The sequence below is a fragment of the Taudactylus pleione genome, unplaced genomic scaffold (assembly GCF_031769625.1).
Source record: "Taudactylus pleione unplaced genomic scaffold, aTauple2 ptg000151l, whole genome shotgun sequence".
In the NCBI taxonomy this organism is placed as follows: domain Eukaryota; kingdom Metazoa; phylum Chordata; class Amphibia; order Anura; family Myobatrachidae; genus Taudactylus; species Taudactylus pleione.
Window position 1 is genome coordinate 7,737,085 of NW_028284553.1, and position 20,728 is coordinate 7,757,812.

Sequence of the window (20,728 nt, forward strand, 5' to 3'; positions counted from 1 at the left end):
ACATCCTGATTATTGTGAAGGCTCTGTTTTTCTAAGACAGTCCCATCATATATGACCTGGCTCTTTGCACTCATCGCAAATGACCCTGGTGTCTCCAGCAGTTTTTCCTTTAGGAGGAGTGACAGTTGGGGTCACAGGCCAATGGGGTGCCATCTTAATGGGTTGCTTATTCCCTGGTTTCTTTTCTGGCATTTTTGTCATATTTTGTGCAGTCTCTTACCACTCCAGCACTGTAATTAATACCTCTAGATTTTGAGGATCAGTGTGTATTTCCCAGAGCTGCATAATCCATTCAAGGGTTCTTATACACTGGTCAGTAACCACCATCTCTACAATCTGAGTGGCAGTGCAGTCTTCTGGCTGGAGCCAATTCTACCCCTGTCCAAATAGGGACCCTTGGTAATAGGGCCCATTCATGGAAGTGCTGTGCTATCCCAGAATGAGTGAGACCTGACCTGGCTAGAATAGCACTTTTGACTAGGTCATATTTCTCCACATCAGCAGAGGGCAAATCAGCATAGGCTTTCTCAGCCTCGCCAGTGAGATAGGGGGCAAATCTATTATCACAAGTATCTGCTGGACATATTAAATGCTGTGCCACCCTCTCAAATGTCAGCAAATACACCTCTGGGTCATCTGAGGCAGACATATTTTGCAGATGCCCAGCACCTGTTGTGCCCATTGACTTGGTCACTAACTGTAACTTTTGTGCCTCTGTCTTCTTGCGAGAGGCCAACAAATTTACTATAGTGCGAAAAACTTCCTCCATATTTATAGTTGGAGGAGTATGTATAAGTGTAGGTGCTTTTAGATAATAAAATGAAAGAACTGAAATGCAGCGCTATACAGTGATAAATTTCAAAAATGGATAATTTGAAATAGTAATGCTACAGCGGCAAAGAAAAAATGTGCCTGTGGGTGCACAATATTCACCAAAAAGGAGAAACATAGAGAAAAACAAATAAATATATATCTTTGTGCTAAATGTAACCAGAATGAGACCGGTATGGAATGAATCATGCACTACATATAAGTTTATAAGCACATTTAATTAAAATACATATCAAAGTCAATAATCATCTTAAATAAATACTATTAAATGACCGGTCATATTGTAAGCAAAATCTTGTATAAAATTCAAAAGTACATTAATCCTAATAAAAAAAAATAAAAAAATTCAAAATAATAGAAAAATCTGACTGTCAATAATGTGAATATATGATGTATAAATCACTTAAAGAGGTGGATCTATTAGCACAGTTATATGTAATCCCAATAGAATGGGAATGGAGATAATCAGTGTATCCACACTTGGAGAGTGATGAAGTCAATTATATCCAATGTGTAATAATGAACAACAAAGTTAGTAGTGTTAAGCTCCGTGGAGCTTCATACCATCAGGTAGATGTGATTGTAGATCTCTCCAAAATATATGGTAGCTCACACGAGTGAAGATGGGTTGGCAGAAAAAGGGGAGGCACGCTAGGAAAGACCCAATGTAAAGGGTGTGAGCGGCAAATAAGTGGAGCTCCAGCCGCGTCTCTATCCCAGCCTCTACCCCCAAAGCTGCAAACCATTTCTCCTGTCCTCCTCATCCAAATTATTGAAGTCAGTGTGTAGCTGATCCTGACAGGTCCACAGTTATTCCTCTGATGCATTTCGCTCCACAAGATAGGGGCCAACACATGTAAAATGGGGACTTGAAATGAGGACTACAGACAGTCAGGTACTTGGTAAAGCAATGTCTTTTAATTGTAGCAGACACTGCACCTTAGCATACGTGAAGTTATGCCTGGATACACAAAGTCACATAACAGAAAATAAGCAAATCAACATAAAAGTAAATGTCCCAGCACTCCTTGTGCTTAAAAGTCAACAGTTACAATATCTGTGTACTTTTACGTTGCGGACTAGAATCAACCGCTGTTCACCTCTGTGCTGGTTTCCTTGGGCTTAGGTGTTCAGTTGCTGGGAGTGGAGGTGAATGGTGGCTGAGTGTTCTCCCCAGGATCTGCCAGGGCTTTCGTTTGTGTGTCCTGGTTCCTGTGGTGGTGGGATTGGGCACAGCCATGTTGGTCCATATCACCTGACTAGTCTCTCCCAATGGTTGTACCATAGTCACTGAGCTGATCCTCTGATCAAATGACCAGCTACCTAGGTGTATTTAGCCTGACTCCAGGAACAGGAAGTTGCTGTTCGACTTTGGCTTCCTTGTGACTATGATGCCAGTATTTGTTCCAGGCTCTAAGTTACTTTCTTTGTGTATCCCACAGCTAGTCTGTGTCTGGTTCGTTAATACAATTGGAGCCAACTCACGTCTCTGAGACCTGTCACTTCCTGAGCATATTCGCATCAGGATTCCTAGTGTCTTACATTTATTTTACTTCAAGTTTTACTTCAGTTATCCTCCTGTGTTAACCCACCTCTGGCACATTTACCAAGTTTCCTGTGTCTCCTCCTGTACTATTCCCAAGCACTAGTTTCAGCAGAGTTCCCTGCACAGCTACTGCATTCTATGACTGAAACTTCTGTGTATCAAATAAAATACCTGCACCTGAGTTCCCTGCATAGTTACTTGTATGTTGTGACTGATTCTTCACTATATAAAGTTCACTAGCTGCACCTGACTCCCTGCACAATATACTTGTATGCTGTGACTAAATCTCCTGTGTATCAAGTTTACAAACCAGGGTCTGAGTTCCCTGCATAGCCACTTGTGTCACATGACTGAATCTTCAGTGTATAAAGTTCACTAACCTGTATCAAAGTTCCCTGCATAGTTACTCATATTCTGTTTCTGGATCTACAGAGTACATATGCACTAATCCGTGTCAGAGCTACCTGCACAGCATCTCCATTCCGTGACTGGATCTATAGAGTGTCTTTACACTACCCTGCATCCAGATCCTTTGAGTTACCCAAAGTATCCAGTACCTGACCTTCCAGTATTCATCATCACTCCCAATTAGTCTGTGCCTGTACTCCTATGTCACTTCTTGGTGTATATAGCAACATCTCATAGTACATACCAGTGCATCACTTCCACTCATTATTGCAGTGCCATTTCCTAGTCTCCTCATCACTCCCAGGCACCTAACCAGAGGGCCATGACCTGCTTACTCTGTGAAGACCACTGAGTGGGATAGACTCCACTCCTCTGGTTAGGACTAGCCAACACCTGGGACTGACATTTATAGAGGATACTACCTCATTTCGCTCGCTGCCTCATAGCCATCCTAACCCTCTGGCTCTCTGTCCTCCTCAGAGGAATTCCAAGCTTTGGATCATGACAGTTTGACAGCCACAACATGCAAGCTGACAGATTCCAGGGTGATGCAAATTTTCAAAATCTACTTCTTTGTGTGGCTGCTCAAGAGACAGTGCAGCAACTTATTGCTCTACAGTTACAAGAATTTTTTTTCTCAATTAGAATTCATTCATTCTGTTGTTGCCACTTTGTTTCCAGCCTCATTTCAAGTTCCATCTGTAAACCCCTCTGTGCCCCTTCTTCCCAAGTAATTTTGAAAACAGAATCTCTTTCTGATTGTACAACTCAACTTTCCAGTAGTCCTCTGGCTTATGAGTCCTCTAATATCTGTACCTCTGTACAGTTTACTAGTTTCTAAAAGTTTCTAAAAACTACTTCAAGATCTTCTCCCTAAATTGTTTCAAATTTTTCCAAAAGCTTCTTAGTGCCGCCTCTTTTTCAACTGAGTCTACTTTCACGCAAGATAGAGTGAAACATTGTTTCTTCTCACACCCAAAACTTAATGAGGCAGAACAACAGCGATACTGGAAACTTTTTCTCTGCTTATATTGTGGAAAAGCAGATCACTTTATTAAGGACTTTCTCCTTAGTCTTCCCAGAAAGGGTAATTTATGCAAGACTCCCAAGGTCCACACTATCAGTTCTATCCCGCAACCCTCTGCAGCTTCTCTTTCTTCTGCTTTGAGCAAGGAGGTGATGTTGTCCCTACAGGACAAGGTTTGCATTTATGATTGGTGTCCAGTGACCAGATGCTTCCACTCTCATCTTGGGAATTGAGAGAGAATATATTTTAACTGTCTAAAGTCAGTGCAACATGTCATTATGTCTGTGCTGGTCACAATCCGATAAGGTTTCTTCTAGTTCTAACTCTGACAATGTCATCAAGGCATTTACAAAACCCAGACATTCTCTTCTTGACAGTGCCTCTGAACTAATTATCCACTGTGATGAAATGCACAGAAGATGACTTCCTGTAGAATGAGGTATATATTATTTCAAATAAGCCAATCATCGGTCTAAGGAATATCTAAGTGGTTTTGTCTCTGTCTCTGAAAATACTTCTGTAACGGAGGACTAAACTGACGCTTTGGTATCCATAATTTTCATAGGAAAAGTGTGTCAGTACACTGCATTACTTAAGCAATATGAAGCCCTAATGAGAGCCGATCTGTCTTCTGGTATTACTTCCACTAATCTTGTCAAGTTTCTTATCTTGAACATTAGAGGAAATGCTTTGGAGTGAACTAACCCACTCATTCAGTCCAAGGATCCAATCCTACAAGATGTGAAAGCCTTCATTTCAGCTCTGTTTAATAATTTGCTTCTATGTGTCCATCTTCGGATACCTTTTCTTACAAAAGATCTAGTTTGCCTTCACTACCCTCAGACATTAAACTCAGATACACCACTTTACTCCCTTCTCAAGATTTATGGTACAGGATCAGTCCAATATAAAAAGTCTTGAAAGAATATTAAGAACCAACTTTGTGACACTATCAGAGTTGGTTATGCCTCCCTCTATTTATTTCCGAAGTCCTCCAGGATTTCTAATTATATAAATTTTTCCATTCTTCCATTGGATACAGACTTGGAGTCAGAATTCAATCCTATACAAGGCAAAGTCCCATTTTCTGACGATACTCTGTTGTTTGAACCTATCCTTCCAAGTCATGTATTCATCCAGGAGTTACATATGAGAACTATGACTGTTCGGAAGAAGAATCCATCCTTTTGTACAAGATATCAACTTAAGAATGGTAGATCTACAGTTCCTCAAACCATGTCTTGAAATTATTTACATTTTTCCTGGTATTTTAGCTTCCAGTTTCAGAAGTTTATTCAAGTCTTTCTGGTGTACTTCCTAGGTGTCTTGAGTCCACTCTGCAATGGGGGGGGGGGGAACTGTCAGGATAAGGTCTGGGATTGGCCACTACTCACCTCTTCACCAGTGTCCTTGGGCTTAGGTGTTCAGTTGCTGAGAGTGGAGGTAAGTGATGGCTGAGTATTCTACCCTGGATCTGCTATGGCTTCCATGCATGCGTCCTTGTTCCATTGTGGTGGGCACAGCCATGTTGGTCCATATCATCTGACTAGTCTCTCTCAATGGTAGTCCTGTGGTAACTCAGCAGGAAATCTGATCCAATGACCAGCTAACTAAAATTATTTTGCCTGAATCCAGGAACAGAAAGTTGCTGTTCAACTTCGGTTTCCTTGTGACTACAATGCCAGTATTTGTTCCAGGTTCCAGGTTACTTTCTTAGCATATCCCACAGCTAGCCTGCATCTGGATCTTTAATACTAGTGCCTGGCTGAGCATATTCTTATCTGGATTCCTAGGGGTAAATTTACTAAAGTGACAGTTTTTAGAATTGAGTTTTAAAAGTGATGTTGCCCATAGCAACCAACCAGATTTGAGCTATTATCTTCTAGAAGGTGCTAGTTAAATCTTAAGTTGAATCTGATTGGCTGCTATGGGCAACATCACTTTTAAAACTCACTTCTAAAAACTCTCACTTTAGTAAATTTACCCCTTAGTGTCTTACATTTATTTTACTTCAAGTTTTGCTTCAGTTATCCTTCTGTGTTTACCCAGCTCTGGCTCATTTACCAAGTTTCCTGTTTCTCCTCCTGTACTGTTCCCAAGCACTAGTTTTAGTAGCTTTCCCTATGTCTGAGTTTCGTGTGCAGCTACTGAATTCTATGACTGAATCTTCAGTGTATCAAGTTCATTACCTTATTTCCCTGCAGTTACTTGTATGCTATGACTTAATCTTTAGTATATCAAGTTCACTAGCTGCACCTAAGTTCCCTGTACAACTTAAGGCCCCCATACATCTATGACGGATTGCCATGACCCTGCGATTGGATCGGATACAGTGAACCACTGGTTGGGAATCCGACCAGTGGACATCAATATTCTGCGAACCATTGCAGGATAGGTGAAATTCTACATGTTAAATTTCACCAATCCTGATCATTTTTTAATCGTGACTGGTAAATCTGTGACATTCAACATGTTGGATATCACCAATCTGCTGACCAGGAATATCTGGATCATGGTGATGCACCGATCCATCTCTGAAATATGGGGGCCTTTATTTGTATGTTGTAAATTAATCTCCTGTGTATCAAGTTCACCAACCAGAGTTTGAGTTCCCTGCACAGCCACTTGTATTCTGTGACTGAATCTTCAGTGTATAAAGTTCAGTAACATGTGTCTAAAGTTCCCTGCACAATAAACAAATGTAAAGAGTGATACAAAAAGTTACAATGTGTATTAAGTGGTGAGGCCCAGCCAGAACAGCTCAGGAGGCCCCATGCCCAAACGCTCACCCCAAATAAACTGACACTATATAAATATAGCTATGACTTACTTTAGTTTATGCCTGTTATCAAGCGTAGTAAGATATTAGTGCCCTGCTTAAAAAATATATAGATGGAGTTGGGGGAGGGGTGCCAATATAGACTCAAGTAATCTGAGACTTCAGGTGTGTGAATGGATCCTAATAGTAATGAAAGGTGCTATCATGCTGAGATTTAAAGTAATAATCACAGAAAAAGAAAGTGCAGATGCACTATGTGATCATTACTATTGGAAATGAAATGTACATTGTAATTATGTATCATATCAGGTAGTTAGCATATTGCTGACATATGATATGAGCCTGCTGACCAATGTCAAGGTCACCTCATTGAGTATTTCCTTAACATTCTTGGGTTCACATCTGGGCACAAGGAACCCCAGCCAAAGACCTCCTCAAGGCATCATATGAAAAAAAGGGTGACAGTGAAGGTGTGTGAATGTAGCTAATGAGTGTTGAACTAGAAAGAAAGAAAGACAGGGAATACTATTTTTATTCAATAACGTCAATAATGTAGCTCACCCACACTGTGAAAGTGCAGAGCCCCAGGAGTCCAATCCTATCTTTGAGTCAAATAGAGGCTGGATTCAACTATGAAATCTCCCAAGCTGATGTCACTCACTGAGCCTGACTTACCTGTGACATCCTATCTGGGGCTATGGGCAGCCAACAGCAACAATCACAGAGGTAGTCAGTATGCATCAGTCCAGTCCTATGAGACAGAAGACTCTGCCTCTCCCTGAGGCTCCACCCCCACTCCCGAGTCTCCATCTCCAACTGCTGGGACTCCCAGGGGTTAAAAAAAGGCAGATTTACCCACTGTGGGTGGCCCCCTGCCACAATTTCTTGTTATGCTAAGGGGCTCCTTATGCAGACAGTGGTAGCATTGCAGACCCCACCCCTCCACTGCAGAGGGAGGGTCTTAGTGTCAGTGGGACCCCCTTTGGGAATAGCTTGGCTCCCCTGCAGCCAATTCTGACCCTGTTGACCAAGCTGTATATATACTTAAGTAATTGTACATTTGAAATATTGTTTCACCCATTAACCGCTTAACTGACAATTTTTTTCCCAAAAAATGCTCCAAAATTGTAATTTTTTTATGATCGAATTAGGTCATGAACATATTTTTGAAAGTATTCCCATGCAATTATTCTTAAACACTATGTATATACACATATATATATATATATATATATATACACACACACACACACATACATACACATATACACATATATATACACATACACACACACACACACGAGATAGAACAGGCGGCACTTGGAGACAGACAAGGGATTTTATTTTGGATCAACGTTTTGGGGTTCGACACCCCTTCCTCAGGAAAGCAACATTAACATAGTGCTCAAAATACAATGCTTAATACACATCTTAAACACACTTACCCCAATCCCTCCATTTACGACCATGTTCACCTGGTCTCCGTTGAGCTGCCACACTTCCGGTCGCGGCAGCTCCACAAAACCATAAGTGACATCACCCGGAAGGACCTCGGTGCCATGGAAACATATCAAAAATCACTGCAAGTGTAAACAGTAGAACCCATCACTGGAAAGCACCTAAATTATCTTATCTAGTAAAGTGCAATGTGCTAGTACAATTAAAGACATTAGAAAAGTGTGAACACACCTAGAATTAAATATATATAAAATATACATACAATTAATACATTTCTCATAACTACTAGTGCATGCTTATATATCTCTAAATGATATAGGTCTCACCGTGAAAGACCTCTTTTTATACCTATACTATGGCAACCTATAAGAAACATAAAACAATATATACAAGAACATTTATACAGTTACCTAAAACATTAGTTAAATAAAAAATACAGCATGCAAATACCTAGGATTAAACTACTCTCTTCAATAATCATAATATTGCCATCTAGTGGATACTATGTAAAAGTGCATTTGTATAGACGCACCTCATATATCAAAAGACAATATACATATAACTCCATTACATTTACACAAAATTTGATTAAATAAAATTAATTAGCCCTAGGGAATCATTTAAACCTTGAGTGAAAAGGGTATCTAACCAATTTATCCATCATGATGCCAATTGTAAAAGTTTCCTCCCCCTATCTCCCCCTCTAATAGACTTGGGCACATGATCTATGATTTTATATCATAATGTGGCCATATTATGTTTGAACTTCGAAAAATGCATCGCTACTGGTTGTTCACTATGATCAGAAACTAAAGCAGCTCTAATAGCTGATCTATGTTGGCCCATTCTAATTTTAAATTGACATTCAGTTTTCCCTATGTAATACAGGCCACAAGGGCATATAATTATATATATCACATAAATCGAGCTGCAAGTGAGGGGCCAGTTAATTTTGTAACTTTTTCCTGAGTAGGGGTGTAAAATAGTATCCCCTACGGTGAATTCTAAATGGATGAGATGGATTTGTTTGGACAAACGACACTCCTCTGTTCAAGACTTTACTTTCAGCTGTTGTTAATACTGTTGAGGACAAATTAAAGATCAAGTCCTCCTGGCTCTTGGAGGTCTTCTTATGTATCTGACCCCTCTTTTGGCCCCCTCTTCTACTCAGGCTGCTGTCCCAGCCCGAGTACTTACCCCTAAAGGGGCTAACCGTTTCTTAGGTCTAGATGTACAGGGTAAATTTTCTTCTGACTCACTGGCTGATGTGCTAGAAAATCTCACCTTTTGGAATCTTCTTTTCTGTCGTGGAGATTTATTAAATGTAGTATAATTTTGTGTACTCCCCAACCATGAGTATACCCTGTGTTGGGCATAGTCCATCTGGACTTTTTTAAATTTCTCTTTTTTGTATTTTAATAAAATTGTTTTATTCTTTTCTAGTTGTTCTTTTTGTCATCCAATCCGTATTGGTATCCGTCGACAGTATATTTAGATTCTTTGTCTCAAAAGTGCTAATTTTTTCTTTTGTTATATTTAGCTCACAAGTGGATTCCTCCACAACCAGCAATATCAAGCCAATCGAGCATTTATTTAATAGAGAAATCCATTTTTTGCAGAATAATATATCGTATCTACCAATTGTGGGTGTGTTATGTACACGAAACCCATGGGGAATCTGCTTCGCCCGTAAATAGTCAGACAGCGTCCTGCTATGATAAAGAAAGTCCAGCTCTCTCTTTTTCAGCTTGAATAATTCTCTATATCTTTCTAGATTAGAGTCATTACATTCTTCTGTCAGTGCAGGATCCTTATGCAGTATTAGCTCAGCATCAACATCAGAGAAACTTAAAGTTTCATAATTATCACATTCCAACAGGAATGATGTAAAATCACCTTCTGTTTTTTGGTTTGCCATGTTAAAGTGCTACGTGCTTTGTACCAGATTCCTTAAAAGAGTGCTACATAAAAAAATCAGTAATATTTAGAAAAAATATATATACAAAAACAACTAAAGTGAAAAACCATCTTTTGTGCAAAATAGTGAAAAATGGAAGCATGTATCCAAGGTAAGTCCAAAACAACAAAGGGTGCCTTGAGAGAAACTTACTGTCCTTGCCCTAGACCTAGGACCTTAAGTTCCACAAATATAGTCCAAAAGCTCCGACACTCCACTTAAAAAATCCAGGCAGTCAGCCCAATCTTGCTCCGGTGCCCTTCCCGGGGGACAGCACCCCCAATAGATACTGGAGATCGAACAGATGGCACTCAGAGACAGGAAAATGCAAATACCGCCACCAGAGGGATTTTATTGTGGTTCAACATTTTGGGGTTCGACACCCCTTCCTCAGGACAACAACATAAACATAGTGCTCAAAAAACAATGCATAAATACACATGTTAAATATACTTGCCCCATCCCTCCATGTATGACCATGTCCACCTGGTGCCCGTCTAGCCACCACACTTCCGGTCATGTCAGCTCCATGAAACCAGAAGTGACGTCACCTGGTAGGACCTCGGTGCCATGGAAACATATCAAACATCACTGCAAGTGTAAACAGTAGAACCCATCACTGGAAAGCACCTAAATTATCTTATCTTGTAAAGTGCAACGTGCTAGTACAATTTCTGGTTGAAGAAGATTCTCCGTGGGTTTCGTGTGCATAACACACCCACAATTGGTAGATACAATATGTTATTCTGCAAAAAATGGATCTCAATATTAAATAAATGCTCAATGGACTTGATATTGCTGGTTGCAACTTTTGAGACAGAAAAACTAAATATACTGTTGACGGATACCACTATGGATTGGATGACAAGATTAAAAGAACAACTGGAAAAGTATAAAACAGATTTATTAAAATAAAAAAAAGAGAAATTTAAAATGTCCAGATGGACTATGCCCAACACAGGGTATACTCATGGTTGGGGAGTACACAAAATTATACTACATTTAATAAATCTCCATGACAGAAAAGAAGATTCCAAAAGGTGAGATTTTCTAGCACATCAGCCAGTGAGTCAGAAGAAAATTTACCCTGTACATCTAGACCTAAGTAACCATTAACCCCTTTGGAGGTAAGTACTTGGGCTGGGACAGCAGCCTGAGGAGAAGATTTACTAGAAGAGGGGGCCAAAAGAGGAGGCATATACATAAGAAGACCTCCAAGAGCCAGGAGAACCTGATCTTTAATTTGTCCTCAACAGTATTAACAACAACTGAAAGTAAAGTCTTGAACATTGAAATGGAAAGTTGATACATTTAGATTTCACCGTTCATTAAAATTTAAAGAACATTTTGACAAACAACCTCCATCGAGTGCTTCTGAGACATTTCCGGATAGAATTACTAAATTAGGGACAAAATCTAAATTTGACCCTCCATCAACAAACGCCTCGATTAAAACTTTCAATCGATTACTTGAGGATTCTGTGAAAAATGATACCATATGGGTACATTACAATTTACCGGTTGATGAGAAGAAGGCGCTAGAGAGTCTCAGTAAAAGAAAATACATCATAATAAGAGGTGCAGATAAAGGTGGTTCGATTGTAGTGCAAGATACAAAGGACTATATCACAGAATGCAAACGTTTACTCAGTGATGGACGTACATATGAATTATTGACTCACGATCCAATGGATAAATATAAAAAAGAACTGGATATGCTATTGGAGTTAGCAGTAGAGGAGGGATTGATTACATCTACTATTAAAAATAAATTAATTGTTGAATACCCTGTGGCACATATATTTTACACATTGCAAAAGATCCATAAGGATACACAGAGACCCCTGGGGAGACCAATCATTTCTACCCAGGGGTCTCTGTTTGAACCAGTGTCTATTTCTAGACTCATACTTACATCCATGCATACAAAATACTTTCACGTATCTTAGGGATTCAAGTATGCTTTTGAAATTGGAGGATTTAAGCCATATTCCTCAACAAACAAATTTAGTCACCTTAGACGTGACTAGCCTATATACGTGTATTCCACATGTAACAGGAATATTGGCTGTTAAGCACCTTATAGTGGGCAACGTGCAATATCAGGGACCAGACAGCTCTATTTTTGAAATTACTGGAATTTACTCTCTCCCATAATTATTTTATATTTAATGGCCTGTTTTATAAACAACTTACAGGCTGTGCAATGGGCTCAGCAGTAGTCCCGGCCTTTGCAAACAGCTACATGTGGGAGGTGGACAGGGGGTTATTTTTTGAGACTCTGGAGATTACAGAAAATATTTTAATGTACTTCTGTTATATAGATGACGTCTTTATGATGTGGCGAGGAGAGATCCCCCTATTGACTGATCTTATAAAGTGACAAAATACTTCTGAGTGTCCGATTGAATTTACATTAAAATATCATTCTGAAACAATTTGCTTCTTGGATATATGTATTAAAGTAGAGAAAGGGCGAGTAAGTACATCTTTATACTCTAAAGCAACAGATTGCAATACCTTGTTGCACTATAATAATTTCCATCCAATAGCCACCATAAAAAGTCTACCATATTCGCAATTCATGCGAGTATGCAGATGCACAAATGACAAAAATGAAACAAATAAACAATTGGATTTTATGGTAGAAAAATTCTTAATGAGAGGGTATCCACTAGATAATTTGTTGAAAGCAAAGAGAAAGCTCTGGCAGTGGATAGAAAACAATTATTAGCTGTAAGACAGAAAGATACGAGTAAAAAGAAAATTCTGTGGGTTCTTGAATATGAGACTAGGAGTAAACATACTAACAAACAGGTCAAGAAATTGTGGTCTATCATTACTTCGGACCCAGAGTTAAAAAGTCTGCATAAAACTACCTTAATGCCTAGCTACACAAGAAATAGGAATATCATAGATCTAGTAGTTAGGACAGATATGACGGGTTGGGGGAAAGCGAAACCCCCAAATTTTTTGAGCCGGAAGAACGGCTGTTACTAATATTTGGGCTGTACTACGTGTACATATTTAGAAGTAGGGGATACTATTTTACACCCCTACTCAGGAAAAAGGTACAAAATTAACTGGCTCCTCACTTGCAGCTCGAGTTATGTGATATATGTAAATGTATGCCCTTGTGGCCTATATTACATAGTGATAACTGAATTTCAATTTAAAATTAGAAAGGACCAACATAGATCAGCTTTTAGAGCTGCTTTAGTTTCTGATCATAGTGAACAACCAGTAGCGATGCATTTTTTGACGTTCAAACATAATATGGCCATATTACGATATAAAATCATAGATCATGTGCCCAAGTCTCTTAGAGGGGGAGATAGGGGGAGGAAACTCTTACAATTGGAATCACAATGGATATATCAGTTAGATTCCCTTTTCCCTCAAGGTTTAAATGATTCCCTAGGGCTAATTCATTTTATTTAATCAAATTTTATGTAAATGTAATGGATAAGTGTGGAGTTTATATGTATATTGTCTTTTGATATATGAGGTGAGTTTATACAAATGCACTTTTACATAGTATCCACTAGATGGCAATATTATGATTATTGAAGAGAGTAGTTTAATCCTAGGTATTTGCAAGCTGTATTTTTTATTTAGCTAATGTTTAGGTAACTGTATAAATGTTCTTGTATATATTGTTTTATGTTTCTTATAGGTTGCCATAGTATAGGTATAAAAAGAGGTCTTTCACTGTGAGACCTATATCATTTAGAGACATATATGCACGCACTAGTAGTTATGAGGAATATATTAATTGTATGTATTTTTTATATATATTTAATTCTAGGTGTGTTCACACTTTTTTAATGTCTTTAATTGTACTAGTATGTTGCACTTTACAAGATAAGATAATTTAGGTGCTTTCCAGTGATGGGTTCTACTGTTTACACTTGCAGTGATTTTTGATATGTTTCCATGGCACCGAGGTCCTGCCGGGTGATGTCACTTCCGGTTTCCCGGAGCTGCCGCAACCGGAAGTGCGGTTGCTAGACGGAGACCAGGTGAACATGGTCGTACATGGAGGGATGGGGCTAAATGTGTTTAAGATGTGTATTTAAGCATTGTTTTTTGAGCACTATGTTTATGTTGTTGTCCTGAGGAAGGGGTGTCAAACCCCGAAATGTTGAACCACAATAAAATCCCTCTGGTGAGGGTATTTGCATTTGTCTGTCTCTGAGTGCCACCTGTTCTATATCCTGTATCTATTGGGGGTGCTGTCCCCCGGGGAGGGCACCGGAACAAGATTGGGCTGACTGCCTGGATTTTTCAAAGCGGGGTGCCAGAGCTTTTGGACATTACTATATATATATATATATATATATGTAGTATAGTCCATTGACAGCTGTACCATCGATGGCCGATGGGTTCAGCCATCAATAGAAGCAATCAATTTTTTGAGAGTGCAGCTGCCGATGTTTCCTTAACATTGGTTGGGGGGCTGCACACACAATTTATATACAGTATATATACATACATACATACATACACATACACACACACAGTATATGTATATGTACATATACTGATACACTCACTGACATACTCACTGATAGCTGCACCAAGGAGAAGGAGCAGTCCCTGGATACAAATCAGCAGCCACCAAGACAGAAAGAGAAGGAGAGCACACATCTACAGCAGCCGCTGGGCTGGAAGGAGAAGGAGGGCATCGGCACACATGAGCAGCAGCCATCAGGCCGGGACGAAAGGCACACAGAGCAGCAGCTACTGACGGACACCAAGCAGCTGCTGGCGGGAGGAGGAGGTGAGTACTTTGCTGCAGCCACTGCAGCCGCACCAGGACAAGGGGGTGGAGGGTGGGCTAGCTTGGGGACAGCAGCGCTGTAGAAGAGTGGGCCAACCCAGGGTCCCTGGAGCACTGGGAGAAGGGGGTGGAGAACGGGGAGTCTGGAAAAGGAGGGCACTCATCAGCAGTAGCCTCTGGCTGGGAGGAGATGGACACCCAGCAGCTGCCGTTGGGATGGGAGGAGAAGGTGAGTACACTGTAGCAACCGCTGCTGCACAGGTAGGAGGGGGTGAAGAGTAGACTGGCTCAGAGACAGCAGCATTATAGAAGAATGGACCAGCCCAGGGACACTGCAGCACTGGGGGAAGAGGTTGGAGGGTGTTCCAGCATGGGGAGTCACTGCAGAGATGGAATAGGGTGGGCTGGCCCAGGGACACTGCAGCATTGGGGGAAGGGGACCCAGCTGTACTGGGAGAAGATAAAGTCGTGCTGGCTGTCAGTCAGGAAGGTCACGCAGGCTGCCCGATCACTGCTGGCCACAGTGATCGGGATACACTGGAGCCTGTAGCTGCGCAGGGAGGAGGGTTCTACTAGATGCCTGATCACTGTGGCCAGCAGTGATTGGGACACACTGGAGGGGCAGCTATGGGTGCAAAGGGACCAGCAGGTCCCTCTGATGTAGACAGCTATGGGAAGATTAGCTTTCCGCAGCCGCCCAGTGATCATTTCTGACTGGTCATATCAGATATGACCATGTCAGGTAAAGCCCAGTCTGGTACGGTCGTATCTGATACGAACTTGCCAGGCAAGTGGTTAAATAAAATAGCAGTTGTTTCTGCATTTCCTCAACTATTTTTGATTTGTTACAAACTAGTGCATGGTTTTCTACTATGGGCAGTATTCAATTAGCGGCGATAATATCGCATGATAACTTATCACACTTTGATAGTGAGAAACAGTAGACCTCGTTTTTGTAAAAACCATAAAAAAATGCCTACTGTGGCCACGTGCAATGTTTAAAACACTTGTCACCTCCATATGGCTCCCCAAAAAACCAGACCCAATACTTTAAACCCATTTTCAATTTATTTTTTTCTGCCAAAAATTGTGCTGTCATTTTTCATTTTTCTGATGTGGTAATTTATCACTAGGGGTGGTGTCCAAAGGCTTCTAAAGAAATCTTCACATTTCTAGGAAAAAATAGGGATTTTACATTTTTTTTCTCGAGGTCTGAGATGGAGAAAACTTTTCTCCTGTTTCTCATTATAAAAGTGTGCTAAATTATCACAGGTATGATACAATCCGTTGATATTCAGCTGATTATCAGACGATAATCATTTGATCTTGGCACCGGTGATATTATCAATTACTGTTTCATACGGGCCTAAGTCAAATCAGGATAGGTATGAAATACCGCTGGACCTATGTCCGGCGGTTCAAATCCTGATGCCGAAAGACCGGCACCAGTGAAGATCCTGACAGCTGTAAAAGTAAGTACTAAATAACCTAACCCCCCCTAACCCTAACTCTCCTTTAGGGGTGCCAAACCCTAACCTCCTTCCCTAGTGCCTAACCCTTACCCCCCCTAAGTACCTAAACCTAACCCCCCTTCCCCACAGCCTAAACCTAAGTTTACCGGGGGATGCCTAAACCAAACCCCCCCTTCACCTAGCCTAACCCTAACCCTCCTGGAGGGGTGCCTGAACCTAAGTACCCCCCAGGACCCCCTATCCCAACTGTCCCCCTCCCGGCTTATCTTTGATCGGTATGCCGGGCGTTGGACTCCTGACATGGGTAAAATGACAGGCTTTGGTATATCGATGCCTGTCATTAGACCCCTGCCAGGATTAGACAGTCGAGAAGCTGGCAGTCGGCATTTTGACCGTCAGCTTCCTGACTGCATCCCGTCAAAATACCCATCATAGTGATGATGCAAGGGGCTAATTAACTTTATCTCTGTCTCCTTACTCTTTCTCCTCTCTCTTCCCTCCTTCCACACTCTTTTCTTTACTCCTCTTTCTCTATTTGCCCACACACTCTCTCCCTCTCACACACAATATCTTCTCTTTCTCTCTCTCCTCACTTCTACAAATGTGTTATTATACACCTAGCATTTTTTGCTATATGGCATGAGATTCAGTGGTGTACCTATAATAGGTGCAGCTCAGTGCACTGCTGGCCTCCTGGCAGAGAGAAGGGGCCCTTGGACATATACTGCGTATGGGCACCCTCCTCTCTTAATACTCACCTGCTTAGATTTGTAATTTTCTTCCAATTGTGGAAGTGTAAATTTGCTCAATGTAAGGTTACGAGATACACGGTGCTGTGCAACAATATCGGCCCCCGGCCTCTTTCCTATTTACAGCTTAGTTTTCTTGTCAACTGCTTTACAGTAGCATGCAAATCTACTAGTGGGTACTTTGTATTGTTATTGAATTTTAGTGTGAAACCAATGTAAAGTCAGTGAAAAATACTGAGAGACAGGACTCATTTACATGGCTTAGCTACATAAAATATTTCCCCTGATCTTTCTGTAGTACAGGACAAACAATATTGGGTGTACACACTGAAAGATAACTTTAAAGATATCATTCAATGAAGTCTTCCTAGCACATCTCTGAACAAGCAATTCATGATGATATTGTCAGATTGGCCTACATGTATGGAAGACAAAATACATTGTTAATGACCCGCAGGAGCGCGCATCATTGGTCGTTCATTGCATACACACTGAACAATATGAATGATATATCATTGAACGATATCATTATCATCCATATCATACATAAAAATAATCTAGTGTGAATGCAGCTTTAGATAGATCAGCCTGTTCAACTATAATCCAAATCTCACTGTGGAAGCTCTATGGAGGTCATTCAGACCTGGTCACAAGCACCAATGTGCTCGCAATCAGGTGGATAGGTAGCCCTGCAAATGTGCAGTGGCCACACTGTGTGAGTGCAAGCCCCGGAGTGAGAAAGAAACTCTGTCACTCCAAAGCTCGTTACAAAAGGGGCGGCTGTCGATGTTGATCAGAAAGCTCCCTGGGGCTTGCGATTGCCCAGACCCAACCTTAGGGTCTGGTCGCAAGCCCCGATGGTCACGATCACCACAGCTTAGCTAGTGACCAGGAGGCTGCACCAAAAAAAAGAAGTGCCCACTCTCATTCAGAGAGAGCGATCACTTCTTGTGACCGCCTCTGAATGAGGTCCCATGTTCTCTATCTGGACCATTGTTAAAAGATCCTCCAATGTATGACATAGAAAAGGTGAGAACAAGCGCCTAATAGTGTAGTATGGTTTATAGAATTCTGGCACACTGCTTAATAATATAATAATAATAGAAAGCCACATACTGCATCGAAGGTGTGGATCCAGGAAAAGACACAGGACCTCATTCAGAGCCGCTCATAAGCAGCAGTACGCTCGTTCCGAGCGATGTTCGCACATCTGCGCGGTTTTTAATACGCATGCGCGAACCAGTCAGTGCGGCCGAAAATTGTTTGTTCGCTATGTAGCAAGTGCCTGCTATTTTGAGTGACAGGAGGTGGCATATGTGGGTGGTAACAGGGGAAGGTGCTTGAAAACGGGGAGTGGAGATCAGAACGCAGGTGTGCTTAAAAGGTCAAAGCGGGCGTTTTATGGGTGTGCATAATTAATACAGCAGCGTCATTGACCACGTCACTTGGTTGTTTTATAGCCAGAACTGCCCGCAATATAGCGGTAGGAAAAACCAACCACAAGAATAGCGAGCAGTTCATACGCTGTTCGATGTACTCGATTAATCTAATAAATAGCAGACATGACGTATGATGCGAGCTGCCAGGGGGCATTTTTATCAAATAAACAAGCGTATGTTTTGCTTGCTTATTCAGACATGGAGGCGGCAACAGACCGCAAAGAGCGAACGGTTCATTTGAATAGCCACCCCCTTTTTCTGAACGAGCGAGCGCTAATTGCGACCGGCTCTGAATGACCCCCACAATATCAAATGCTATTAAGCTAGGTTAATATGGTACATATTCTATTATTAAGCAGTGTTCTGGAATTCTGTTAACCATACTACACTATAAGGTGCTTGTTCTCACTTTGTCATATATATATATATATATATATATATATATATATATATATATATACACACACACACACACACACACACACACACACTTTGGTGAGAGGGGTGGCCTTACCCTGCATTGCCCACATTCTGGTGGAATCAGTTCCTACCAAGGGAGGGGAAAAGAAGACAGGCACATTCTGCACCTGCAATACTGTAGAAGTTTGGAACTCCAGGTTTTCTGGGCTGCACAGGTCAAACTGGAAATATATAAATCTAGGTTTTCCAGGTCTCCCAGGAACAGCAGCACATCAACAGCACAGGAGGGGTTTAAAACTCTCACATGCCCGTTGCTCCTTTCCCTGATGCTGTCTAGTGGCCAGGTAGTAGGCCTTAGTGTTGGAGTGCCAGGGACCAAGGGCAGTTCTGGAAGAATATGCCCAATTGTGGCTGCAAGCCACTGCTGACTACTAAGCACAAGAAGTGCTGGGACAATAACTATTTGTGTTATATGCCTGTGTATGTTCAGGCTTAAGCTCATGTATGCTAAAGTGCAGTGTCTGCTGCAATTAAAATACACTGCTTTACCGAATACCTGCTTGTCTGAATCCTCATTTCTATACCCCATGTCACATTGCTGGCCCATACGGGCACTCTACACTGCTGTGTCACAGCACAATTTCTAGATGCCTATGGCATAGCGAAGGATCTGACCAAGCAAAATGTTCAATATAAGTGAGTACATGTTTGGCAAACCAGAAAAGCAGCAATTTTATTAAGGACATTGTGTAACTTTCTGTGGACTATAGAAACAGCTGTTGGCTGTGTGTAAAAAGAAAAGTTACTTTCATTTTTTTTTTACTAATGTGCTTAAGAATTATCAAAATGCTAATTAATATGTTCATCAGCTAGTGTTCATTTTGTTTAATTAAGTTCACCTGTTGATTGGAAGGAGCAGAGGGCCTGATTCAGAGCCGGACGCCATTTGCGGACGCTCGTTCAGAAAAAGGGGCTGGCTATTTAAATTAAGCGTTCGCTCTTTGCGGTCTGTTGACACCTCTACGTCTGAATGAGCGAACAAAACATGCGCTCAATATTTAGGAAAAAACGCCCCCTGGCTGCTAGCATCCTACATCATCTCCACTATTTATTTGATTAATCGAGTACATCGAAAGGCATATGAACTGCTCGCAGTGCTTGTGGTTGGATTTTCCTACCGCAATCATGCGTGCAATTCAGGCTAAAATACAACCAAGTGACGTGGTCAATGACGCTGCTTTGTTAATTATGCACTCCCATTAAACGCCCGTTTTGACCGTTTGGCACGCCTGCGTTCGGAACTCCACTCCCCATTTTCAAGCACCTTCCCCTGTTGCCACCCACAAACGCCTCATTCTGTCACTCAAATTAGCAGGCATTCGCTATTTTGTGAGCACACGATTTTCGACCGCACTGACTGGTTCGTGCATGACAACTAAAACCCATACGCATTCGCAGATGTGTGAACATCGCTCGGAGCGAACGAACGGCCGCTTACGAGCGGCTCTGAATGAGATCCTGAACACACATACTGAGGTTTAATTACTTTTTTTCCTGTGTTCTGTTTAACCTATGCATTGCTAAAGAAAAAAAAGCAGAGGTTTATTTTTCTTTGTTGTGTATACTCACTTGTTATCTAAAAGCACCTAGGCTTGTGTATATATCTTCCATTGTAAAAATGGTGAAAGTTTTTCATACTAAATTTGCTAGCCTTCCATCAAAAGACAGAAGAGCAAATGTGACAATTAGTGACCCAATCAATAGGCACAACAGCTACTACAGGGCATCTAAAGAAAATGTCTGCTTCATATGACCCAGAGGCATATTTGCTGATATTTGAAATGGTGGCACAGTGCTTA